The following is a 27,051-nucleotide window of genomic DNA, read 5'->3' on the forward strand; positions in this document are numbered from 1 at the left end:
TGACACCATTGCATACACTAGCAAGATTTTGCTGAAAGGACCCAGATATAGCTGTCTCTTGTGAGACTATGCTGGGGCCTAGCAAACACAGAAGTGGATGCTCACAGTCAGCTATTGGATGGATCACAGGGCCCCCAATGGAGGAGCTAGAGAAAGTAACCAAGGAGCTAAAGGGATCTGCAACCCTATAGGTGGAACAACAATATGAACTACCCAGTACTCCCCAGAGCCCATGTCTCTAGCTGCATATGTATCAGAAGATGGCCTAGTTGGCCATCAGTGGGAAGAGAGGCCCATTGGTCATGCAAACTTTATCTGCCTCAGTACAGGGGAACGCCAGGGCCAAGAAGTGGGAGTGGGTGGGTGGGGGAGTGGGTGTGGGAGCGTGTGGGGGACTGTTGGGATAGCATTGGAAATGTAAATGAAATAAATACCTAATTAAAAAAAGAGAGAGACTTGGCCAGGTCCCCTGAGTGTGGGCTGTATCAATTTCTCTAGATAGTGATATCTCCAATGTCACTTCCCACCAGTCTCCACCTCTTACAGATCAGCCACCTTTCACATTGTCACCCCGGAGAATAGCCTTCAGGACACACTCACTCTTATCAGCAAGCCATTCTCCTACATCAAGGAGACCCTGTAGGAATGAGATAGAATAGTCAAGATAAAATGCTTAGCTTAGTAAAGATGCTTAACAAATGGTGCGTCTTCCAGTTATTATCTCATTATCCTATATTATCATCTCATTATCCTATATTATCATCTCATTATCCTATATTATCATCTCGTTATTCTAGGGAGTAAGCTGATTACAAGTAATTATCAATGGGAGTGATAAAGTGACCTAAGTCGTAAGAGACTACCTGGAGCACGGGAGATTGCACCTTCACTGTTTCGGGGGTAGGGGGGGGGGGGTCACCTATTTGTGGAAAGGACATTCTGCTCGCAGTGTTTTCCAGGATCCTAGGCGAGGAACAGAGGTGCTCAGGAGATGAAACCCACTCCCCTCAGCTGACAGGCACCAGGGTGGTTCAGAAGTGTGAAAAGATACTCTTGCAGTAGACATTTCTTTCCCAGCACCAACAGTTTCAGGGTGGATCCTAGCCTACTCCCTAAAAGGAGCTAAAATGGAGGATGATAGTGTCTTAGGGGAACCAAGCAGAAATGTCCATAATGTGAGAATTCTATGCTGGCTCCCATCATGATCATTCAGAGAGACAGGGAAGAGAACCCTGGAACTCATGTCTTCTCTAAGGGGCGTAAGCAATGGGAGAAGATGGAGTTAAGAAAGAAGACTGGGGTCGGCTTATCAAATGCAGCATCCTGGGCTCAGCTCCCCTCCCCTCTTGTCTGCGGAGGCCTCTGTTGCTGCAACAAAGCAGAAGTCAGAGGATGTGCCAGATGGCAAGAAAAACCAGCTAAACCCAGGAGCAGGTATGCCCATGCGTGCCATCAGCAACCCACGAGATCTACTACCAAGATATTAGTCACCATTTAAAACATAGAGGGAGATTTTTATTCAGTAGTGGTACAAGGCCAAGTATGTCAGGAGTCGATCTGTCTCTCTCTTTTTTTGACATTCAAATGCTTTAATTCAGATTTTAACTTATGACAATAATCTTACAGAGGAGTCGATCTGTCAGAGAGGCCTTATTGATCGCAGAGGCCCAGCCTACCTAGAAAAACCAGGGGTGAGCGCCACCTGCTGAGCTCTCTTGGGAGGGACGACTCTATGAAATGTTGATGAGGAGTGGACTGGAAACCAGACTCTGATATTTTGACACGTATAGTTAGAGTGACCCATATAGAGTGACAGATTAGTCCTTCTGCCTTCAGTGTGCAAACTGAAGCATTAGGAACAAAAGGCATCATTTTTCAGGGGAAGCCGATATGGCAGATGGCAGAGAAAATTGAACCATAGAGTCTTCAATAACCAGGATCCCCAAGGGACAGCCCGACGAACCAGGTCCCAAATTGCCAAGGGAGAAATTACATTGAGGGGTGGCTCGAGTGTGCCAGTAAGTTCCACACTGGCGGGCCATCCCAGCCAAGCAGCCACACAGAGCTGCCTCCTGCAGGTTACAAGGAAGATACCTGCTCCACATCTGCCAGGCGCTTGTCATAACAGGCTCATTTGGTGAGAAACAGACATTTCACTGCCACCTGCTTGAAGACTGTCATAACAAATGCATGCATTGACAGTGTGAGCAGTGGGAGAGGTGGCCTCATGCCAGGGCAGAGGCAGGTGAGGTTTGAGGCCTTCAGCAAATGCTTTGAAACTGCCTTGAGTAGGGGGCTGCCGTAGGATACCAAATCCTGAGCTAGGCCAGAGATGAGCAAGAAGATGAGATTTCCGTAAAAGCTCAAGGCTGGGCTGATTGGGCTCCATTCAATTGCTGGTTGGAGTCCAGTATGTAGACTGGTCCCTTCAAAGGAATTCTGCCACACAGCCGGCAAGCGTGTGCATCGTTCAATTAAGCCAAAAGAGACATTTAAAAAGAAAATAGTTGCTTGGGCTTGTTTGCAGTATTCTGTAAAGAATCTGGAGAGGGAAAACAGAGGCTCCAGGAGCAGAATTAATATAAAGCATGAGGGGGCGCTGGGTTCTCTTTGATGCCAACAGACGTGTTTACTCAGCAACAATCAATTTCTATGGCCTCTCTGTAGTTCCCAAATCCTTTAATATCTACTACTTCATTTCATTCATGGAAAATATGTCTCTTGGAAAAGCAGAGTGGGTGTAATCCTTATTTTTCAAATGAAGAAATTATGAAGTAGTTTTACATGGCCAATGCCGCGTGTTTAGAGGTTCATAAACAAGAGCTCAATGACCTGTGGGAAGTTTCGGGCTTTAGTAATGTAAGCAACAGGGCACAGGTAAGTGCTGAAAACCAGCCCTTTGACAGAAAGCAGAGCACAGAAACCCAATGAATGGACAAAGCTTTGGTGGAATGAGCCAATCGGTTAGATCATCCTCACCAAGGGTAGCGTGGGATGCGAGGGATGTCGGTTAACATCAGTGCAAAGCCACATTGGAATGGTGCCTGAGGTGAATCAGAATGAAGTGGAGATAAAGGCGGTCGCAGGGTAGTACATGGAGTTGGGCCCTATCTGTCATTATGCAGAAGAAAGAGCACATGGCACTAGAGCTGAGGTCGGAGCTAGTCAACTGGGAGAATGGGGACCTTTCTCTTCCATCCATCCATCCCTTACGTGGCCTAACTGTTAAATGGAGCAAATGCTGTCTACTTTAGTAATTCGTGTGAAACATGATGTGCATTTTGCTGGAAAAAAAATCGAAAATGCAATAAAGCAAACACATGGCTGCCCTGCTCCAGAACTTGGTCATTAGCATTGTCCAGCCCAACCATTTCTCAAGGGAAGGCACTGCCGGTCCCATCATGCTGCCTGGGGTTCAGGAGCAAAGAAGCGTGGAAAACACTGCTCAGACACTGTGGCCCTGGCCTCACTCTCCAGTTGCTATTTCCTGAATTCATTCATTTACTCATTCATTCATTCATTCGCTTAGCAGTTGGGGTATTTGAACTCACACATGGCCCCACACACTGCAGTAGGCATTACAATGCTCAAAGGGACTTCCAGCTCTTTCCCCTTTCCAGGCCCATTCCTTTGGAAGCTGGGCTTCACTGGTCACCTTGCTTTGGACAGTGAAATATGAGTAAAGGTGACAAATGTGATTTCTGGACCAAATAACTTAATGGCCTCTGCTCCATTCCCAACATTTTCTTCTTTTGTCATGGTAGACCTCGGAGCCCTTGTTTGTGGTATAGCCTGGCAGGTAAAGGCTCCCCTGTCAACGATGGCCTTGAGCAATGAACACAACTCCTTGGTAGTCCACATTAGACTTAGAACACAGGAGAGAAGAAAGTCTTTGATATACTAACACTGATGTTTCAGGGCCATTTGTTACTGTGCCATACTCACATTTAGCTGACATCCACTCTGTCATTTACTTAGTAAGTTTTGTTTTTAAGTACTTCGGAAATATGATACTTCTTAGAGGCTCAGGGATGATAAGGAACAAAATGGACCTTGATTGTGTTCACACAGAGATAAAATCAACTGGGAAGTGGGATACAGACAGATGTGTAGACACATATCTGTCTGTGGGTATCTTACACACATTCTGTGTAGAAAAATAAAGCCAGATAGGAAGTTTGGGGGATACATTCTGTATGCAGTGAGTAGAGAGCTCCCTTTGAGAAGATGACAATGGCCCAGATATCTGGGTTGAGTAGAAGCACCAACTGTCCAGCTACCCGGAGGATCTTCTGCAGAGCAAAGAGAGCACACTAAGGACTGAGGTCACCTAAGACTGCGTGCAGCAGCTGTGGCGCGTACACCAGGGTGGCTGGGTCCAAGTAGAAGATTTAAAATGTCACCGCCAAAGGCCGGGGCAGAGAAAAGAATAAAGCCAGAGCCCCGTGGGAGCATACATTGAGAACACAGAAAGAACATCCTCAAGTCAGCAAGACAAGCGAATCGAATTTCCAAAAACAGACGAAAGATTTGAACAGGCAATTTGAAAAAAAACCAACAGATACAGATATTTAAATTACCAATAAACCAATACACTGCTCAGATCCTATTATTCCCAAGGATAATGAGATTTCAAACCAAATAAGGCAACACTGTACATTCCAAGAATAACTAAAAAGCCCGGAAAATACCAAGTGTTTAGGAGAACTGGACATCATCAGGACTCTCACCTTGTAGGAGTGAAAACCACACTAGCACACTCTGTGGTGATCCCAATGTAAGTCAATAATCTACCAGTCAGAAACAACATTCCTAGCCATGTGCCCAAGGTGGAAATGCACATAGCCCGAAGCTGCACACAGAAGGAATGCCCTCCCCGGAAAGCATAGAAATCAAACATGCTTTGCTTCCACAACAGAAGCTTCACAGCATCGTGAAGGTCGGGCATCAACACAAAAAGGTACACCCCACCCCCACCCCCACCCCCACCCCCCAGTTAAGTAGAATGGTTGTTTTTTGGTTTTGCTTTTGGTTTTTCTGGTTTGTTTGTTTGGTTTGTTTTTTTGTTTTTTGTTTTTTTGTTGTTTTTTTTTTTGTTTTTTTTTTTTTTTTGAGACAGAGTTTCTCTGTGTAGCCCAGGCTGTCCTGGAACTCACTTTGTAGACCAGACTGGCCTCGAACTCAGAAATCCTCCTGCCCCTGCCTCCCAAGTGCTGGTATTAAAGGCATGCACCACCATCGCCTGGCCAGAATGGTTGTTTACCTGGGGGGGGGGGGGGGGGGACACCATTGTTCTACATACATAAGATCTGTGCATTCCCTGAATAAATCTTGAAGTCTGGTGGGAGGGAGGAAGGGGGAGGTGGGAGGGAGGGAAGGAGGGAGCTGAGAGAGATAGTTTGTCCAATTAGAGAGGAGAGGGGGAACTTGTGTTCTCATTCTGAAAAGCAGAAGAACTTTGGGGACATCCTCAGGGCTGGGGTGTGAGGAGACTGAGCTCTGAGAAGGACAGTGGTAGGATCCAAGTGGGCCAGAGTATAAACAGAATGGCTGGAGGTGTTGCAGTGACCTCTTCTCGTAGGTGAAAGGGCAGAGGTCAGATCCTGGATGAGCTGCTGCAGCTCCGGAAGCCGGAAGCCGGAAGCCGGAAGCCGGAAGCCGGAAGCCTGGATTGGTGAGGGTGGGTCTTAGAAGAAGGGGCGGAACCAAAGACAAACTTTGGCCAAAGGCAGCTGCCGATTACTGAGATGGAGAGAGACCAAAGGAGGAGCATCCTGGGAGTGAGGGAGACCAAGAATTTAATTTAAAATATAATTTTGAGGTACCCACTAACCCATTTATGAAATATCAAACTAATGAGAAATTGAATTTGGATTAAGAAGTGGCAAATATCCCATAATCCAACACACACAACACCACATATACATTAGTACACATATGTATATACATATCCCATATACACTCACATACATAGATGCCCTCTCTCTCTCTCTCTCTCTCTCTCTCTCCCTCTCTCTCTCTCTCTCTCTCTCTCTCATTGGCTTAAATAAAGCATGAACCTCTCCCCTTTATCTGATTCTTTAATGATGCACATCTTTTTTTTCTTCTTCAATGGACTTATAATAGTTCCATATTTATGCATGCAGTGATCAGGATGCGGAAACTGACGCATCATTCCCTCCTACATCCATCACCTCTGCATGTTGGGAAACATTCAAACTACTTCTTACCCACTATTTTGAAATACACAGTCATTTTTGTCAACTAACAATCTTGTGCTAATGTTCTGCGCTACAGAGCATTACACATTCCCTCCTACCCTGCGGCATCGCAGGAAAAAGCAAATCTTAAAGGTTCCGTGAATCTCTTTCACCTGCCACACCGCTCCCAGCGTCGTTGGATTGAGCATGCGTGCTGCTAGCTTGGAAACTAGCCAGATTTGAAAGGCAGATTGGCTTTCTTAGCTTGTAAGGGCACCCTTCGCGGATCCTCTCGGTGCCCGGGTGTCACTTGGGCTGGCCCAACATGGGCCACCCTCCTGCGAGCCCTCACTGACACCTCTGTGGCTCTGCTATCCAGTCACCTAGGACTGGGCACTGAGCCAGGCCTGCAGTACTCGCCTGTCAGGACAGATAGCCTCTGCTCACCGCGTTGAATAAACACTTCGTTAGGGAACCTCCGCGGATATGCGGAGGATGGAAAATGTCATTTTGGTAAAGGCCTCAATTAAAGAGAAGAAAAGGCTTAGTGACAACATTAAATATTGCAGTTTCAGGCTATTAGGAGCTGTCACACAGGGCAGAGGAGTCACCCAGGCCTGATTTTCCAAGCCGGCTTTGCCACTTGAGAGCTGCTGTGATCTTTCAGATTTTGATTGTTATTTCTGAGCGCTTGTTTCTGCATTTGTCGATTGACCTGGGAACAGGTTAGAACTGTGGATTCCGGGTTACAGTGAACATCCTGAAAAGCCTTCTTTCTTTGCGCCTCTTCCCAACAGGAGTTTAACTGCATCACGTTAATATCAAGAAGTCATTTTTGATCTTTGATTTTTACTGTTACTTTCTTAGCTTGGGACCATGACAACACAGCCAGGTGTCTGCGGAGGCACACCAACCACTGCAGCCCAGGCTTCTGCTCTGGTTCTGCACTGACCCCGGGCAGCCGCACGAGGGCAGCACCTCATTAGATTGCAACTTCACGTCCAGGAGCAAGCTCAGGGAACCGGTCAAGATCTTTTCCCGTGGGATCCTTAAATAAGGGTGCCCACTGATGCCAGAGAGCTGTGCAGCCCCAACTAAGACGGCCCTTCCAGAGGGCCCTTCTGTGGGCTCTTCTAGCTGAAAAAAGACTGATCCTGTAATTCATCTTATCTATGTTAGGTTTTTATACCAGGGACAAAGGGTGCCTATTCATGTATCAAAACACTGCCACTACCTGAAACATCCTGGCTGGCACACCCCACCTTTTGTTCTACACTCTCCAATCTAGGGACTAGATTGGGGCTTTTCCCATAGCTTCTTTTCATTATGTAACCCAGCCATATTGGCTGGTTTCCTGGTTCTCTCTTGGCCTCTTGGACCCTGGTTCCTCTCTCTTACTCTCTCCTCTACCCCTTCACATAGTCCTATTCAATCTGACAGCCACACTCTGTCAAACTGGCTCTGGACTCTACCAGATGCCTGTGCTGTCCCTTATATCTGTAATAAAAACCTCAACCACTTAGGAGCCATCATGTCCTCCCTTTTTCTTGGCTGATAAGAAACTGGCCAAGGCTTCTAGAGATATTCCTTGAGAAGGTTATGTAGAAATGGAGGGAGAGAGAATCGAGGTAAGGAGAAAATGGAAGAGAGAGTAGAAAAGAGGAAAGGGGGTGGGGAAGAACCAATAAGTGGGGAAGGGGTGGTTCAGTTGCCTTGGGTCCCAAGGGCCTTTCAGCCACAGCTGCTGGAGAGATCCAAGCAGACCCAGCTGAAGAACCCCGTGGAGCCCAGCCAACTCACAGGGCTGAGAGAAAGCCTGAAGAGGTGGTCGTTTTACCTCAACAGTAAGATGGTAAACAGGCACAGGAGACTCTCTGCAAGTCTTGAAGGGGCAAGCAGAATGCTTCAGCTGAAAAGTCCTCAGACAAAAAACCTGGAATCCTGCTCCACTAATTCAGTAGGGAGACCTGGATCAACCTTAGGCCTAGACACTGGGTTTCATCAGGATTAAATGAGTGAAATTTAATTGGGAAGTTATACGTTAGTGGTCAGAATTATTAGAAAAGGTGGGACTTACTCCTGGGCCTACTACAGAGGACCTCAGGGCAGGAAGGAGGCCCAGGGACATCTGGGCTGTGAGCATCTTCCAGGGCTCACACAATTTTTGTCAAAATAACTAAATAATATTCTATCTCCCCTGCTTGCCTGCCTGCTACTAATCGAAAAATCGCTCTGATTCCTAAATGCAAATTTATTTAAAAGAATCATGGAGTCTCCTGGGAGTTTTTTGTCATTGTGTATTCTCTCAAATCATGAACACCAGCGCGAACTCCACAGGCAAGCCTATAAGGAATTTTATACTCATAAACAGGCATCTAACTCCACAGTTGTTGAGAGTCATCAAGAGATGGAACTCTATCTTATTAATGAAGAAACTGCAGCTGGGAGAGATGGCTCAGAAACAGTGTGCTAAATTTCCTAAAGAATTTAGATTCAGATTTCTCGGCCTTGTAGATGAAGTGCAGACTCTCACAACTGTATGCGGGGACCTCCAGGACAAGCAACATGCCTTTAGGGTCTGCTAATAAACCAATCATCAAGTGAGCTGAAATGTTCATGAATGGTTTAATTTGGGGATTTGTGTGTTTATTGTTTGCTTGGAGAGAAGAACTCATTTAGCACAAGATGCCTTCAAATTCACTATGTAGCAGAGGGTGACCTTGAACTCCAACTCTTCTGTCAGCCTTCCCTGAGTGCTGGGATTACAAGCATACTTTGCCACACTGGGGTTGTGGGGTGCTGGAAATGAAACCCAGCACGTCATGGGTACTGTGGAAGCATGCACTAAAATATACTATAGCTGAAGCCCAATTTGTTTTAAAATGCTAGATGTCTAGGAACTTTCAGTGTAAGCTTTCTCCATTCTAACAAAGCCTCCTTCTTCAAGATAAAGTGTGCATCAGGATTCTGTAGGTCTGCCAACCCCTGTTCCTATTTGCCCAGTCATTAGCAAATATGTATGGGACATGAAGGAGTTTGGAAAATGCCACCCCCAAATGTGACACGGTAATGTGCTGGTGACTCTGAGCTGAGGAATCTGGGGAGCCTCCGGATGCAGGTGAAGGTTTTCTTAGAGCTCCTTCTATCTGGCCAGAGACAGATCCTTCTGGGGGAATTCACTTGTGATGAATCTGTTCCCTAAGACTCTTATCAACCAGAAACTGAAGGTTAACACTAGAGGGAGCCAGACCTGTTCCTCAGAGGGCAACTGGACAGCTGAAAACCTAATTTGCACAACAGGCAGCCTATACACAGTAGACATTTCCTCTCCACACCACTCATAACTTGGATTAATACTACCTTCCCCTAAGAAGCCTAGGCCCTCATTCCTTTCCACCTACAATAGTGATCTACCAGATACTGCACACGCCCTCGGGGCCTTTCTCCATATTTTGCAGGACTGACATATTTGCACACATCATTGAGAAGTTTTTTTTCCCCCTCATGTTAATTTGTACCATGCCAATTTAATGTCTTCTTATCCAATGAACCAAGATGAATGAGTGAAGTTCTGTTCACTTCCTGGCTGGCATCTTCTCAGGCATGATTTTGCTGGCAGTGTTTGCTCACTGTGGGCCTACAGGCAACTGAGGGAGACAATAAATAAAGAGAAAATTAGGATGTGGCAAGCGATGTGTTGTGACAGAGGTTGATATGGGGCACTGTGTGGGTTCATGTGTGCCCTGTCTGGGTGCTCCTAGATCTGCATTGCCTATTTGCCATCTAGTCCCTTCTTCTGCAGGCTTTGTGCCTGCTGGCTCACAGCCTGGCTCTGCTAGATTCCTGCTATTGTCCCTCAACTTGAAGATGCAACTCAAAGTCCATGTGTAACATGATCCCAACTCCAAAGATGGACCTGTCTCCAGGTACTGTGAATATATTCAATGTGACTGATAGCCCAGAGGCCTCTGCTGGACCTGACTGAGATAAAGACTTTGTGTCAAATCACTCTGCTTTGGGGCTCACCCTCTCCCTTGGGCTTCTGTTTTAAGGGTGGGCCCCTGTGACCCTGTTTAAAAGCAAAAGAAAGGCACAGTAGGAGGACAGCCCCCTCCCTCTCACAGGTAATGTGCTGTTGGGACATCTTTTCTCCCTCCCAGTTATTTATCTTTCTGACTTTTCCTTGGAGACCTTATCACAGAATGGAATTGGTTTCCCTCTGGGTGTGCTATGATTTAAACTCAGGACTGTGATGGGGGTCTTTCTGCAGAGCACGGGATGTCTAGCTATTGAGGCATGAGAGTCCAGGGTGGTAGAGGAGATGCGAGTCAGGGAGGGAAGGCATCCAGGCAGCTGGTCCCACTGAGCTGGGAAGATACAGGGAGAGCTTTGTGCAGGAGGATGTGGGGGGATCTACAAAGCAGCTTGGTGCCTCTGATCATAGATGCGTCAGGATTTCTGAAATGAATTCCCCACAATGGAATCCCCACTAGTGCAGTGCAAATCTGCATCCCAGAGCCCCAAGTCTTTGCAGTGTCCCCCACCTCCACCAATAATGTAATTACACAACACAAATTCAATTTCATTTGCCTAACTCTAGAAAAGTGCAAACAGGAAGACAACCTAATATTGGGTCCTGAATGTTCAGTTCTAGAGCATTCTACATGAGACATAGAATGCTGACTCCTCCCTTGGCTTCCTGACCATTGCAATGTGGCCTTTGCTTTGAGGTAAGACAACTACATCTCCCTCATAGGGATGTGGGGGTGGGTTGGTGGGGTGAAAAGAGCTTGCAAGTCAAGAATTCAAGTCAGCAGGAGGAAGAGTGTGCTAGGGGAGGAGTCTCCCCATAAGAGTGTACTTGACACTTCTGTGGTATTGGACTAATTTTACAGGAAAGCAAACTGAGGCTCCAAGGGGTTAAGAAAATGTACACAAATTATGTGGCTGGCTCTGTTCTAGAAACATCCTTTCGTGCTTCCCATGAGCCTGCTGGCAAAAGGTAGTGCTGGCATGTCAACAAAGCCTGTGAGCTTTTCACATCGCGCTGCCTGACTCTAGCAAGGAACTAAGGCATTCCATTTTAATTATTTTATTATACTAAGGGACATTCAGTGCGTTTTGGTGATTAACAAAGATTTAAATACAGGCCCAGCAGGGACAGAGTCTGTAAGTTCAAAAGAATGGCTTCCAATTAGCGCCTGCACAGTTTACCTGTAAGTGAATGACTTCTAAAAACTCTGGTTGTAAAAAAAAAAAAAAAAAAAAAAAAAGATCCTCTTGCCTTGTTTGATAAGCTAAATATCTCTTTTGAAACGGCGTCTGTTCTATTAATTTGCTTAATAGACTTCTGACTTTGATTTCCAGGAGAAACAAGGCTCCAGGGACCTCAGATCTCAAATTCTTGCTATGACAGCGAGGTCTCATTAATGAGGACTAATTGTTGGAGGACGAAGCTGAGTTACTGAGAAGTCAGACCTGAAAATCTGCCGCACTACTCTGTCATGTTGAAACCATCTTAGAATTCAATCCAGCTCGGAGAGCTCACCCATCCATCTTGGCATCCAGCAGACCCCGGCTTTCAGGAATAGCTGTGCGCAATCTAAAATTATCTTACTAACTACTTGAATGTGAATGTAAATGCATGATTTAAAAATGCTGGAGGGGACTGAAAGAAATGAGTTCTTCTAGGTGTTGGGAACACTAGCCCCTCAATCTCACTTAGCTTGTTAATTTGTTTCCCAAACATTTGCTGGAGCTGCTGCAAGGGAGATTTTCCGTGGGCTTGTCCTGAACTCTCTGAGGTTTAAACTCAGTTTCTACATTCCCCGTTTCCTCTTTATCTTTTCTCATTTTACATCTGTGTGCAGCACTCTGTCTCTGTATGGTTATTATCGATGGAGTGAACTCAAAACTTAAGAAATGGTGACCAAGTATCAAAGCTAATAAACACCCCACACACACACACACATTCTACCTGTCTCCTGTTTCCCTTTTGGGAGGGAGTTTGATGTGCTCTCGTAGACGTGATAGGGACCCAACTCTTATGTGAACAGCGTTTCTCCGCGGTACCCATGGCAACAATCCCAGGATCTGGTCTGCATCATTCATCCAGACATGGATCATGCCCTGCTTCCCTCTTCCTGTGCTTATTCAATGCCCCACCAAGGTATGAGAGACAAGACCCTCACTCTGTAATAAAGAATTCAAGAGACTGGCTAAAGCAAATAGTTTTTATTGTATAATTGGAAATAAATAGGCGTCAACCTAACAAAAATGGTTGGTATTCTGATTTGTCACCAAATAGTGATTTTTTCAGAGTCCCTGATAATTAAAAATTCTTGTCCTCTTCCCCCATACACTGACACTACAGAGAGTTACACATTTATCTGGCATAGCCCATACCCCAAACTCCTCATCTGATTGGTTCAGGATGCAGATGTTGTCTAATGTATAACCTGGGGCATGAAAATTCCCTGCACTTTTTTTCTATCCTGAGCTCAGTCGCACAGCGGACTGTGTGTAAGTTTTCTCACCTAGGATGAACTGAGAGCCTAGACAAGCAGGTACCTGTGGCTAGCCAGGAAAGACAGGAGCCCAGTACCTCTTGTTTCTTTGTGGTTCTCTGATGGGTCCTAAGCCCATCGCATGCTCAAGTAGAACATAGTGATATCTGGGACTTCTTGGTTTTCATACTCAGTGTTATGTCCTGGGGAGCCCTAGCCCAGAATAATTAGGACATTTGGACACTGTGTTGACCCCCCTGAAGGGGAGGAAGACCTAGGAAGGCAGACATTCCCCATACGAATGTTTCACAGTCTGAGTTCACCTTCCTTGTACTCATTCTGAAGTCGTGGGATGTGGCTCTTGTACTATCCAGATACCTGGTTTGTCTCTTTGAGCTTTTTTTTACTTATCAGCAAGATGAGGCTGGCAACCTCCTCCCTGTTTGTTGCTAAGGGCCTGTCATCTTTTCTATACGCACCTCTTTCTTCTGCACCCAGCTGAGTTTCTGGGGCTCCTCTCTATGTCCTGGTAACTGGTTAAAGCTCAATCTGGTTGGACACAAATATCTTCCCCTTTCTCTGAACCTGAGAAAGGAATACAGCTGGAGAAAAGACATCTCTATAACCATCTCGCTTTGAACCATGGCCAGAAACACTGCATGTGCCCCCTAGTACTCCTCCACAGTGCGAGCATCCTTCCCAGCCCAATTATCCTCAGAGATGACTGCTGATACTCTCTCCTCTGCCCTTAAGCTTCCAAGACCGCACCCTCCTTTGGTTTTCACTGAGGACTTTGAATCTGACTTTACAGAGGACACCGAAACAACCAGAAGAGGAATCTGCTTTCCTTCCTCCCTGTGAGGCAGGAGTTGTGTTCGATTTTGGTCTCCTGCTGCACAGATGCAGTGGTCTAAGCACCTGTCTTGAAGCTAGTTCTCTTTTGTTGCCCAGCTTTCATGCCTCTCAACAGTGTAATATTATTGCCTATGCAGTTGTCATCTGTCTCCCTGTATTATTCCTGTGGCTGCCTGGAATCCCTTTCCCTCAGTCTTGGAGTGCTGCCATCCTTGTATCTAGAAGCTGACTCAACTCTTCTCATTTCCTACCAACCCCCACCCTTGGCTCACTGATAAGTCTAAATTGAGTTCCCCTGCGAATCCATATGGAAAGCCTCACTCCTGATAGGACTGTGTTTTGCATATAGATACTTTAAGGGGTAATTATGTGTTCTGGTAAAAAAAAAAAAGAGCAGGAATCCTCAGCTCCCCACCCCTGTGTATGTGTGTCTGTGCATGTGTGTGTGTACATGTGCATGTGCATGTAGAAAAGACCACATGAGGACACAGCAAGGCACCATGATCCCAGTTTTCCAACCCCCCTGAACTGTGAGAGAACGCATGTAACCCACGTACACTGGTGTGGAGTTAAGGCTGCTGAGCCGACAAGGACAGTCCTTGTACCTGCCTGCACTGAGTTTATTGCTATTCCTTAAAGCTTCAGGAATGGTACCTCTTTGGTGACACCTGCTGTTCTGTTGCCCAGGTTACTGTTCATAGGTCCCTTCATGGGCCTCACTTCTCTGTAACGGTCTTTTAGATCTCCATTCTTCTATCAGTTCATCTGACCACCATCTCTACCTGACAATGGATAACTCTTCTCTCTCCCTCACTGGAGTAAGAGCAGCCTCAAGAGGAATTTGCCCCTATTCTATTCCTCCTACCAGAACAGAGCCTGGCAGGTGCCAAGACAGTCCTTGCTCAATGGGTGAATGGATAAAGCCCCTTAGCAAAGAAGCACTGTGTTATTCCTGGGTCCTCCTTGAGGACTCCACCGGGGATCTGCCAAGGCTTAGTGGTTTCCTTTAGGAAAGAGTCTAGGAAAGACACTAGTTAGATATAGGAAAGATAGAAAGAGACTGAGCTTGAGACTCACGGTGAAGATAGATAGTTCCTTTCAGCAAAGACCCAGTGGGACATACAGGAAGTGACCTGAGGACCTGTGGTGGCATATGGTAAATCTCCTAACTAGTCCATGAAGTCTTCAACAATGACACCAGACAGGATCTGCCCCATTTCGGGCCATTTCTGTTGACTTGGAGATTCCCGCTCCCCTGTGTTCAACTCCTTTCTGTGACCCTGGAATCCTGCTCCTGCTCTAAAAAGCCACAGTTTATGAGCCTCCCCCTTTTCAGGAAACATCATTATTCACTGTTCCACTTCACAGCTCAATACCCATTTCTAAAGTTTCCTTTAGAATAAAGAAGTGAGTGAATTAATGGATCAATGAATGAATGAATGAATGAATGAATGAATGAATGCATAAGTAAGGGATCGCAAGCCTGTAGTCATAGTGACCATGGTCTTAGAGAGTTCAGCAACTGAAAGGACCAGAATCAACACCAGATACCAAAGACCAAGTTCTCAGAAAAAAAAAAAAAAAAGACTTATTTGCCCCAGCAGGATAATAGCAGGAATAAGTGACAAAAACAGGAAATAGAGGATGATGGAGAAGAGAAAAGAACAAGGGAGATGGGGAAGGGATATTTGATTCACCAGAGAGACAAAGGACTACTGCCTCTGGATAGAGAGGAGACAGAGGTGATGACAAATGACAGTTTATAAAGGGAAAAGGGAAAGCCCTGTGTTGAGTTGGCTTGTTATGATTGGCCATGTTAATTAGGTGAGCCACAAGGGGGCTTTTGATTTCTAGATTTTAATCCTTTGATAACTAGACCTTTGTAGTCAGCCTCAGAAGGAAGAAGTGGCCAAATATGGGAATAGAACTTGGTGACTAGCTTTAGAGATGTAGTCTGTTTTTAGCCAGGCAGAGGGAATGGGGGGAGAAGGGCGAGGTCTACCAGAGCCATATTTGCTATGCTTAGGCCTTCTAGAGCCCTTCAGTAACAACTTAGCGTCCCAGATGTAAGCACAGAATGAAGGCAAAATGATGGTGTTAGATAAATGTTCACTGGCTGCAGGAGCAGACGAGATTTTGCTCTCGATGGGTAAGTGCTGGACTGGGGTTGAAAGAAGGCCACTGGGGGAATTTATTTTTCCTCCCGTATTGAGAGAGGAGATTATGAAATCAAAAATCATCCTGCTATCGCAGAGGGAAGCGAGGTCTTGGTGGGGTCATCCTGATGCCTGAGGCAGAGATAAAACCCAGCCTGTTATAATTCCCTCCCTGTGAAGTTATTAAAGCCCCACATTTTATCATGCAGACATTTGGAAAGAAAAATGCATTTTCTACTGCCACTGACCTCTGTGTGCCTATTCTAAACCTGGGCCACCCCATGCACTGCCATGCGTTCAACAGGCTTAGTAGAGACAACCCAGACTCTCCTATCCCTTGCCAGTTCCAGGAGACAGTGAAGTCCTCAGATGTCCTTTTCCCAGGAAGTAAGTGACTGTAGCTGGCTCCACAGATGGCTGTTGGCCTGTGATGACTCACTGTCTCTTTTAGTTTCTTACAATTTTTTTTAAGCTTGATATTTTATTTGGTTATGCTATGTATACGGGTGCTATGCCTTCATCGTTGTGTACCGTGCCTATGCCTGGTGTCCTTGGAGGTCAGAAGAAAGCATGGGATCCCCTGAAGTGAGTTACAAGTGGTCGTGAGCTGCCATTCGAGTGCTGGAAAATCAAACCCAGGTTCTCCGGAAAAGCAATGAGTGTTCTTAACCACTAAGCCAGTTCTCCAGACCTAGTCTTTGTTTTTGTTTTATTACAAAGAAATGCCAGCTTGTTTTTAAGAAGTGAAATAACAATAAACTCTATCAAGACAACTTTAGTAACATTCTTTGCCTTTCTTGCCAACCAGTCTTTCCTCACCAAGACAGTGAAGAATGGCCCTCCCTACCTTCCTGGTGCTAGCATCAACGTGTGTAGGGCTGCACATGTGATCATGAGAGATGGCTGAAGGCCATTTAACACTGAAACTGCTGTCAAGTTATCAAGACATGTATCATGCACAACTTTCAGACCGACATCTGTGGATACTGACCAAAAGCTTTACGGAGGCACAGGCAGGCATCTGGGTTAACGAGTCTGGCGTCTGCAGGATGTCCTTTCACAGCCCCAGCATTATGTTTGGCTACCTCTCAATCGACTCATCTACTCCTCTATTGATAAATGTTGAAATCGCTCCAGTAGCTCCTTCTCCTTTGGCAAACATAAAAAGAGCGATGAGCCCCTCCTAGACAGTTACCCATATCCACTCAGGCTTCATGTGGCAGAGAGTGCCAACCATGGTGGACTGTTGATTAAAAGGCTTGCTTATTTTGCATTTTGCTCAGTCCCATAATATTATTTTCTCCAAGTACAGCTTTCATCACGAGATGGGCCCTCGGTTTGCTCGTTTTAACCTTGGACCACAAGCCACAAACCACATTGTGACTCCCTAAATTTATATGAGTCCACTCTAATGCTCTTTGTAGAATTGCCCAGACTCTGCTGAAGAGCAAGTCTTGAGAGTAGCTTGGCTCTTTTGCTCATATTTAACTAGATTAGAGAAATTTTCAGAACTTTAGATCTGAGTTTAAATCTCAATTTAGCCCATTCTCAATTGTAGGATATGGCGGGATGCAGGTTCCCCAGGTTGCAGGTTCCCCTTCTCAAGAGAAGGTAGCTGTCCTTGTTTCATGGAGTCCTAACCCCCTGTAGGAAAGGCATTCACCCACACAGGTCTAAGGAAAGATGGTTTGTTTGGAAAACACACAAAAGCCCCAGTTACAATTAAAGGTAATATCCGAGTTCTGGGAGTGCACACACTTTTCAATTGGGTATGGCAGACAACCCATCTCGCCAACCTATTCCAATTTCTCAGAGCCTGGTAAGCTGGAAGAACTCAGTGGAAAATTAAGGTAGGCCAAATATGGAGCAGGCACACAAACTGTTGGTAATACTCCAGTGTACTTCCACCTACAGAAAAGCCAGGGTCTTAAAAAACATGTTTGCTTTCCGGCCTCTTTGAAAGGAAGAGCCTGTATTTTGTGGAGCGTGAGGTAGATCTTCTCAGGTCACTGGCAGCATGGAGATTTTGCATCTCAGAATCTGTCAAAGGGAACTCCTGCATCCTTCCTAGTTCCAGGAATCACTGCCTGGTCCACTGAGCCTCAGACTGATGATGGACAGCTCACCACCCCAGACAGGCTATTCCTACTTTGTGTTGCCTGAACCATTGTGAAGCCTTCCCATGGTGCTTTACAATACATGGTGTTTAGTCCTTTATTCCACATTCTGAGGAATACCTTATATCCCCATATATTTCCAGGAGCCCTTACTCGAATTTTCCTTTGGGTTTCAAGAACCTAATTTGCCCACTGATACTGACCGGACAAAACAGAACACCTGATAGATACGTACAGCAGATAATTGGGAGGTGGGACGTTTGACGACAGTTGTGAAGCCTTCCCTAGAATGATATGTTTTAATCACACAGTAGCTGGTTTAGTGTTTCCCAGCTTACTAGCTATCTTGACTCTTCTCCTGTCCTGGCATCTTTTCCTGATGCTGTGACAGAATACCCAGTCAAGAACAACCTGAAGGAGAAAGGGTTTGTCACACAGCTCCCGGCACTGCCCCCTCCCCGCCCCCACGGTGGTGAAGCAAATGCAGCAGAAGCCTGATGCATACATCACATCACACTGTGCAAGAAGCAGAGTGGATTGAGTGGACTGGGACCCAGCTGGCTTTCTGTGTTTGTGAAGCCCAGGATCTCATTTCCAGGGCATGGGTCAGGCCCCAGCTAACATGGATCTTCCCACATTGGTTAACACATCCAGAATAATCCTCTCACAGGCATGACCAGAGGCCCATGGCCTGGGCCATTCTGGATCCTGTCAGATTGCCAGTTAACACCAAGCATAGCCCTCCTTTCCTCCTATCTTCTTTCCTCTAAAATTTTTATATTTCAGACGTGTTTCTAGGTGGAGAGGTGCAGGAGGTCCCAATGATGACAAAAAACTGACTCTTCTCTGGGATCTACTTGGAGTCTTCAGATGACAACTTTTAGGCAGCTGAAAACACTTCCTGAATTTTCCTTTTTGCCCCACTGCCTTTACCAGTTGCTTATACAACAGGCTCAGAGATGTCCAGGCAGAGTCCATTGGCATTGGCATTCCTCAAAAGCTCGAGAATTGAATCTGTAGCCTGCTCCTCTCTCTCTCTTCCTCTCTGCTTCCTTTTGCTCTACCACAGGCTCCCCTGACAGGAAGCTCTTACTCTGACCCAGGCTCAGAAACAACCAAGGCAGTCAACCATGGATTGAAACCATGGATCAAAATAAGTTCTTCCTCCTGTAAAATTATTTTCTCTGATTTTTGGTGACAGCAATGGAAAGCTGACCAACTTAGAATTCTTTAGCCCACCATGAACTTCTAGCCCTGGTTTGTTTGTGTCTGAGTTGGGAATAATAGTTCTTAACAGAAAGCAAGGTGGTTCAGAGATTTACTACTCTGTAGTGTTGAGTTCAAAGAGAACAAAGTTTTGAAGATGAAAGGCTGTCTTAAAAAAAGAAAGGAAGGAAGGAAGGAAGGAAGGAAGGAAGGAAGGAAGGAAGGAAGAAAGAAAGAAAGAAAGAAAGAAAGAAAGAAAGAAAGAAAGAAAGAAAGGAAGAAAGAAAGAAGGGAGGAAAGAAGGAAAGAAAGGCTGTTTTACCAGGGAGACCCAGGAGACAGAAAGGTTAGACAGAGTTCAAAAATCAAAGGCAAAAGACAAAGGTCAGTCAAAGATCACATGACAGATGAATATTGGAGTGTGTATCAAGAAAGACTAGTCCTTTGTTTAAGATTCTGTCATGTGTCTGTCCTCAGTGTGGCCCTCTGGTTAAACTGAGGGGGTGGGAATAAGAGTCCCGATCATCAGTATGTTTAAGGGTGAAGATCTGAGTGTACCACCTGAAGTCAAGCACATTAGCATTCATGTCTGGCCTCTGTCAGACATGTTTCCCCATCCTCAGTGACTGTGCCCATGGAACTCAGGCATGGTATAGAATGAAATACACGAGTCTAACATACTCCAGCAAGGAGAATGCTACCTTCTGTCACCTCTGTACATATCATTCATGATAAACAATGGCTTATTGGGTGTGGAAGGATGACCCAGTAAGCACACAGTGAATCCCTGTCTTGTCAACCTAGCCCAGAACTTCCACGCAGATACTTCTGATGAAAGTCAAGGCTATGCCGTACTCCTCGATTCAAGAGCTCACAGTTTGTGTCACTGGGATAGACTGCCAAAATGATCCCTCAAGTTAGAAGGGCAAACAAAACATGTATGCCACAAACATCAATGGGACAGGAACAGGAAAGACAGTAGAGGTGAGAGCCATAAGTAGAAAAGAGATGAGGGTTCAAGGTCGCCACTAAGTCCAACTTATTTTTTCAAGCGTGAACTAGAATAAGTCAGTAAGAGACAGGAGCGCCAAGTGTGTTTGAGGAAGTAGGGGAAATAGATTTGAGGATAGCTCATGACTACAGTACAGGATGCAAGCAAGGTAGAAGTCAGATGGGGAGTGGCCTGAGAACACATCTTCTCTCTTCTTTCAAGGCAGGATTGGGATGAGATAGGTGAGCCGCTGCACATGGCGTCACTCCAAGAGCATCAAGTGTCCCTTGGTCATTCAGAACACATGGCGCAGTCCTGTGATGGAGTGCAAGGTGTGATTCTGGGACCAGATGGGCCAGTCTGAACTTGAAAATGAGTCCTCTTCTTTAAGCCTCAGTGTGTCTGAACACAACCTACTTTTGCCCCTTAAGTGATACTTTTTGCAAGGAGCAAGGAGACATCCAGCTTGTCTGAACTAAGGTTCTCCCAGCATTCCTGTGGACTTCCCCTTCTTGCACATCCACCCAGCCCTTTATACCACTTCCAGAAAAGGTGTTCTCACTTGCTTCAGGGGGCGGGAGCACTGCACAGAGATAACTAGGGGGCTTCTAGACAGGCCCAGGTCATGCAAGAGAGGACAGTGACTACTCGATGTCACTGAATGGGGTTTCCTGGAACCCTTTGCTACCTCAAGAAGACCAAGGAGATCAGAAAACACTTCTTCTTGGAGTAGGGTCATCTGCTTAGACTTCCAGTTCCTTCTCCTAATGGCTGTATATCACTGCCTGTCTCTGGATACTGTGCTCATCTGTGAAGTGGGCACATTAAAATCCATTGTGCCTGTCACAAAGGGCTGATAGAAAGATCATACTGGATGGCAGAGGTGAAGGCCAGTGGGTGCTAATGTATTTCACAGGTTTTTGGACCTCTCTCTGACTGAGCTTCAGAGTTTAGTGTACTAAAGATTCAAAACTCACACCCTGGAGATATTTGAGGGGACACAAAGATAAGTCAAGACTGTGGCTAGAAGATGGAGAAGTCCCTGGGAAGCTAGGATGGCACTGAGCAGCATCTCTGGGCTCTGCTCAGAGCCAGAGCTATCTGTCTTGACTTCTAAACTGTTTATGTTCAGCTCTGATAACACTGTCACTAACAGACAATGTAATTTTCTCCTGCTCTGCACAGATGCCGTAAGCTCAGCCCTGGAGACAGCATGGAGACAGCCTGGCCAGGCAGAGGCGGGCTACTGCACTGATCCTTGCTGAGATTCAGCAGCCCTGAGAGCCCCAGAGCCCATGCTCCTTGCCTGGCCAGTGTTAAGAAAGGAGATCTCTGGGATGATGGATGGAGCAGCGTTGAACCAAGGGCCCCCAGGTGAATATCTAATGATAGGACATGATGGCTGGCCAGAGCTTGTGTACCATATCGAGAGAGTTACAGTATTGTCACACTCACTGTGGGAAAGGGACAATTGGTCAAAAGCCTGGGCCTGAGTAGACACTGAGCTAACCCGTGCCTGCTTGTCAGCCCTGGTTTGAGCATGAGCAGTTAAGGTAAGGAGGCAGACCAGGGTGATGTAAGAAAGGAAGAAAGGACTTTGAGCTGTCTAGTCCAGTTACATCGTCCCTGTCCATTCTGTCTCTTCTGACACTTCTCCCTTGAGAGGACACTCACAGTTCTGTCCTGTGCTTTGGCTGCACACTTCTCCAATCACATTCTGTTCTCATAACCTAGGATGCCAACACTCTCTTTGCTTTTTATTTTCAGTGTTGGGGATTAAGCGAAGACCTTGTATGTACCAAGCAAGTGTTCTACCACTGAGATACAATCCAGCCTCCTGTGCACACCTTTTAAGTGGGCTGGCTTCTATCCTCAGAGGCAGTTGAAGCAAAATTATTTACCTCTGTCTCCCACTAGATGAGCATACACTAGAACAGTTTTTTTTAATCCCTTGCTGGTCAAATGATATGTAGAAAAATGAGCTTGTTGAAACTTTGAGCCCCCTATAGAAGGGACCTGGTGACTGAGCACACTGCAGCTAATATTTTCTACAATAAGGCTGCCAAGAGTGAATCTGAGTAAAATTTTTATGGATGTATACATGAGTGTAAACATCCTAGCACAGGTTAAATTTCATATAGTTTTTACTTTTTTCTTTTCTTTCTTTTTTTGACATAAGGCATTTCTTACTCTCTTTTTTGTTGTTGTTGTTGTTGTTGCTGTTTTTTGGGTTGTTTTTTTGTTTGTTTTTTGTTTTTGTTTTGTTTTGTTTTTCGAGACAGGGTTTCTCTGTGTAGCCCTGGCTGTCCTGGAACTCACTTTCTAGACCAGGCTGGCCTCGAACTCAGAAATCTGCCTGCCTCTGCCTCCCAAGTGCTGGGATTAAAGGCATGTGCCACCACGCCCACCTCCATTTCTTACTCTTTAGCCCAGGCTGATCTTAAACTCATGACTATTCTCCTGTCTTTGCCTCTAGGTGAGACTACAGTCACATGACATCACCTCCACACAAAGTTTCACGCAGAACACTCATTATAGAGAGGATCCCTGAATGGACAGAATGGCCCAGAACATAGCTGTCTGGTGGCCACTGCTCACTGGGTAAATTGAGCCTTGGCAACCCTTGTCCCAGAGCTCTGAGTTAAAGATATAATACCCAAAAAGATTAGAGGCTTAACAGATAGTCCAGGTAAAAAAAGCATTGAAAGAGGGCTTTGATCCAAATACTGCTAACCCAGGGCAACTGTGTAGCCTTAGAATTGCAACATCCAGGCTTAACCCAGCAGAAGGTTCCCAGACAAACCCCCAACCAAATGCCATAACCAAAACAAAACCTGTTGATGAAGGAGCAGAAACAGTGTTCAGAGTTGCTACAATATATTCCTTAAATCATCCAATTTTAACATACTGTTATATATACCATGAGGAAAGAGACAAGAATGTATGAAAAATGCACAAGGCAGCAGTAGGGGGTGGGGAGACAGGAGAGAGAAACAAAACTCCCTGCAAGGAGGACGTTAAAATCAGCAGAAAGGCCAGGATGTATACATTCAGAAACATGTAAAAATAAGATTAAAAAGAACAGCTAAGTGGAAATTCTGTATCTGACAACAAAACCGACCAAAATTAAAAAATGAATAGCAGAGCTCCATAGCAGACTGGAGTGGGCAGAAGAAAGAATAGGGGAGTCTGAGAATAAATCAAGATACCAGGAAGCAGATAAAACCTTAACATAGCCTCAGGTTAAATGTAGAGCACTTGGAAGTGTGTCAATGTATGCTTAATATGAAGAGACAGGAACAGAAAAATACTCCAAGACATCATCAATAAAAAAGTCCTGCATTTGCTGGAAATCCGTTAACATATACACCCAAGAACCCCAGGAAACTCCACAAAGGTAAATGAAAAGACAGCTGCAGGGAATTGGTCTGGTGTTGCTATGCATTCAGATGCTAAATACTGGTCTCCAAGATCTGGTTGCTGCCATCTCCCCTATAGGAGATCCTCACATACACCAGCCTTTCTTGTGTAAACCCTACCACCCACCCCACCATGCCCACTCAGTTATCCCTGCCTACAACCCCGGGCTAGGCAGAAGAGAAGGAGGCAGAGTGAAGGTTCAGGGTCGTGTTGTCTAAAGCTGGGGCCAGGAGGAGAGAAGAAAGAAGGAAGAAAGTTGTCGTGGGGTAGGTAGATCTGAGTGCATGAAAATGGGGGCTGCCCTGATGGAGTAGGAGCGGCCCAGGCAGGACAGGGCCAATGATACCTCAGTGTTATTGACAGAGAAGTAAACAAAATAGCATAGAGGGTTGATATCTGCCCAGCTCTAGTGCTTTTAAGCTTATTATAAATCTAAAAGTTTCTGTGTCTTTTATCTGGGAACAATGTGGTCTGAAGTGGGGTAGAAGCCCCCAATAGATATTTAGAGACAATAAAGGGGTGTGACAACCCCCTGAATAATATTAGCTACAACAGACAGCCACACCTAGAAAAAAACACAAATGATGTCAAAGTCAAAAAGAAAATCCTAGAAGAAAGCAGATAAAACTGATTCATCTCATAGAAAGAAAGTTCAATGGAATAATAGCCACAGGCTGATAGAGGTCAGGTAACGTATTCAAAATACAGAAAGGGAAAGGGCAAGCAAAACCATTCAACCAAGGATTTAATTTCCAAGAAAATAGTCTTCTAAAAAATGAAAGTAGTACTATATCCAATTTTCTGAGGAACCACCAAACTGTCTTCCAGAGTTGTCGTACCAGCTTGCAATCCCACCAGCAGTGGAGGAGTGCTCCTCTTTCTCCACATACTTGCCAGCATCTGCTGTCACCTGAGTTTTTGATCTTGGCCATTCTGACTGGTGTGAGGTGGACTCTCAGGGTTGTTTTGATTTGTGTTTCCCGATGACTAAGGATGCTGAACATAATTTTAGGTGTTTCTGAGCCATTCGATAGTCCTGGTTAAGAATCCTTTGTTTAGCTCTGTACCCCATTTTTTAAATAGGGTCAATTGGTTCTCTGGAGTCTAACTTCTTGAGTTTTTTGTATATATTGGATACTAGCCCTCTGTTGAACGTAGGGTTGGTAAAGATCTTTTCCCAATCTGTTGGCTGCCATTTTGTTCTATTGAGAGTGTCCTTTTCCTTACAGAACTTTTGTAATTTTATGAGGTCCCATGTGTCAGTTCTTGATTTTAGAGCATAAGCTATTGGTATTGTGTTTAGGAAACTTTCACCTGTGGCCATGTACTCGAGGCTCTTCCCCACTTTATTTCTATTAGTTTCAGTGTATCTGGTTTTATGTGGAGGTCCTTGATCCTCTTGGACTTAAGCTTTGTCCAAGGAGACAAGAATGGATCGATTTGCATTCTTCTGTATGCTAACTGCCAGTTGAACCAGCACTATTTGTTGAAAATGCTGTCTTCCCCCCCCCCCCCCCACTGGATGGTTTCAGATCCTTTGTCAAAGATCAAGTGACCATAGGTGTGTGGGTTCATTTCTGGGTCTTCAATTCTATTCCAATGATCTACCTGTCTGTCACTATATCAATACCATGCAGTTTTAATCACTATTGCTCTGTAGTACAGCTTGAGGTCAGGAATGCTGATTCCCCCAGAGGTTCTTTTGTTGTTGAGAATAGTTTTCACTATTCTGTTTTTTGTTTTTGTTTTTGTTTTTTTTTTTTGTTATTCCACATGAATTTGAGAATTTCTCTTTCTCACTCTATGAAGAATTGAGTTTGAATCTTTTGTGAGGATTGCACTGAATTTGTATATTGCTTTCAGCATGATGGCCATTTTTACTATATTAATCCTGCCAATCCACAAGCATGGAAGATCTTTTCATCTTCTGAGGTCTTCTTCAATTTGGAAGATCTTTCCATCTTCTGAGGTCTTCTTCAATTTCTTTCTTCAGAGACTTGAAGTTCTTGTCATACAGATCTTTCACTTGTTTGGTTAGAGTCACACCAAGATACTTTATATTTTTTGTGACTATTGTGAAGGGTGTCATTTCCCTAGTAAAACTCCCTGCAAGGAGGATGTTGAAATCAGCAGATAAGGGATTCTTTAGAGTGGCCAGGATGTATATATTCAGAAACATGTAAAAATGATTAAAAAGAACAGCTAAGTGGAAATTCTGGATCTGACAACAAAATTGACCAAAAAAAAAAAAAAAAAGATTAGCAGAGCTCTATAGCAGACAGAAGTGGGCAGAAAAAAGAATCGGGGAGTCTGAGAATAAATCAAGATACCAGGTACAGGCACTCTTGAAATCAGTTTCGTTGTTCCTCTGAAAGTTGGGCATATTACTACTTGAGGACCCAGTTTTACCACTTCTGGGCATATACCCAGAAGATGCTCCAACATGTAATAAGGACACATGCTCCGTTATGTTCATAGCAGCCTTATTTATAATAGCCAGAAGCTGGAAAGAACCCAGATGTCCCTCAACAGATGAATGCATACAGAAAATGTGGTACATTTATACAATGAAATATTACTCAGCTATTAAAAACAATGAATTCATGAAATTCTTAGGCAAATGGATGGAACTAGAAAATATCATGCTGAGTGAGGTAACCCAATTACAAAAGAACACACATAGTATCCACTCATTGATAAATGGATATTAGACGAAAAGCTCAGAATACCCAAGATACAATTCACAGATCAAATGAAACTCAAGAAGAAGGAAGACCAAAGTATTAATATTTCGGTCCTTCTTATAAGGGGGAGCAAAATACACATGGAAGGAGATACAGAGACAAAGTATGGAGCAGAGACTGAAGGAAAGACCATCTAGAGACTGCCCCACCTGGGTATTCATCCTAAATACAGTCACCAAACCCAGACACTATTGTGGATGCCAACAAGCGCTTGCTGACAGGATTCTGATATAGCTGTCTCTTGGGAGGCTCTGCCAGTGCCTGAAAAACACAGAAGTGGATGCTCTCAGGCAACCACTGGGCTGAGCACAAGGTCCCCAATGAAGAAGCTAGAAAAAGGACCGAAAGGAACTGAAGGAGCTTGCAGCCCCATAGGAGGAACAACAATATAAACCAACCAGGACTCCCAAAACTCCCAGGGACTAAACCACCAACCTAAGAGTACACATGGAGTGACCCATGGCTCCAGTTGCATATGTAGCAGAGGATGGCCTTGTTGGACATCAATGGGAGGAGAGGCCCTTGGTACTGAGAAGGTTCAATGCCCTAGTGTAGGGGAATGCCAGGACAGGGACAAAGGAGTGGGTGGGTTGGTAAGCAGAGGGAGGGGGGATGGGATAGGGGGTTTTCAGAGAGGAAACCAGGGAAGGAGATAGCATTTGAAATATAAATAAAGAAAATATTTAATAAAAAATGAAAGTAAAGGGGCTCTGGAGAGATGCTCTGGTGGTAAAGAGCACTGGCTGTTCTTACAGAGGACCCAGGTGTGGTTCCCAGTTCTCATCTGGTGGCTCCCAAAAATCTGTAACTGTAGTTCCATGGGTTCCAGTATAGTCTTCTGGCTTCTGTGGGTATC

General features: G+C 45.1%; 1 protein-coding gene and 1 long non-coding RNA gene across 3 annotated transcripts in view; one reads left to right on the forward strand and one right to left on the reverse strand.

The window, feature by feature from the left end:
• Positions 1–27,051, reverse strand: part of Asic2 (acid-sensing (proton-gated) ion channel 2) — a 1,088,234-nt gene that overhangs the window by 701,507 nt on the left and 359,676 nt on the right. The gene's annotated exons all lie outside the window — the stretch shown is intronic.
• Positions 5,690–12,423, forward strand: Gm11418 (predicted gene 11418). 2 transcript variants are annotated; one of them, NR_167970.1, is made up of 4 exons: positions 5,690–5,821; positions 10,003–10,126; positions 10,801–10,930; positions 11,568–12,423. It is a non-coding gene; the product is annotated as a predicted gene 11418 (long non-coding RNA). The 2 variants fall into 2 exon arrangements; NR_167971.1 differs by having other exon boundaries at positions 10,849–10,930.

This window comes from Mus musculus, chromosome 11 (assembly GCF_000001635.26).
Source record: "Mus musculus strain C57BL/6J chromosome 11, GRCm38.p6 C57BL/6J".
Lineage (NCBI taxonomy): Eukaryota > Metazoa > Chordata > Mammalia > Rodentia > Muridae > Mus > Mus musculus.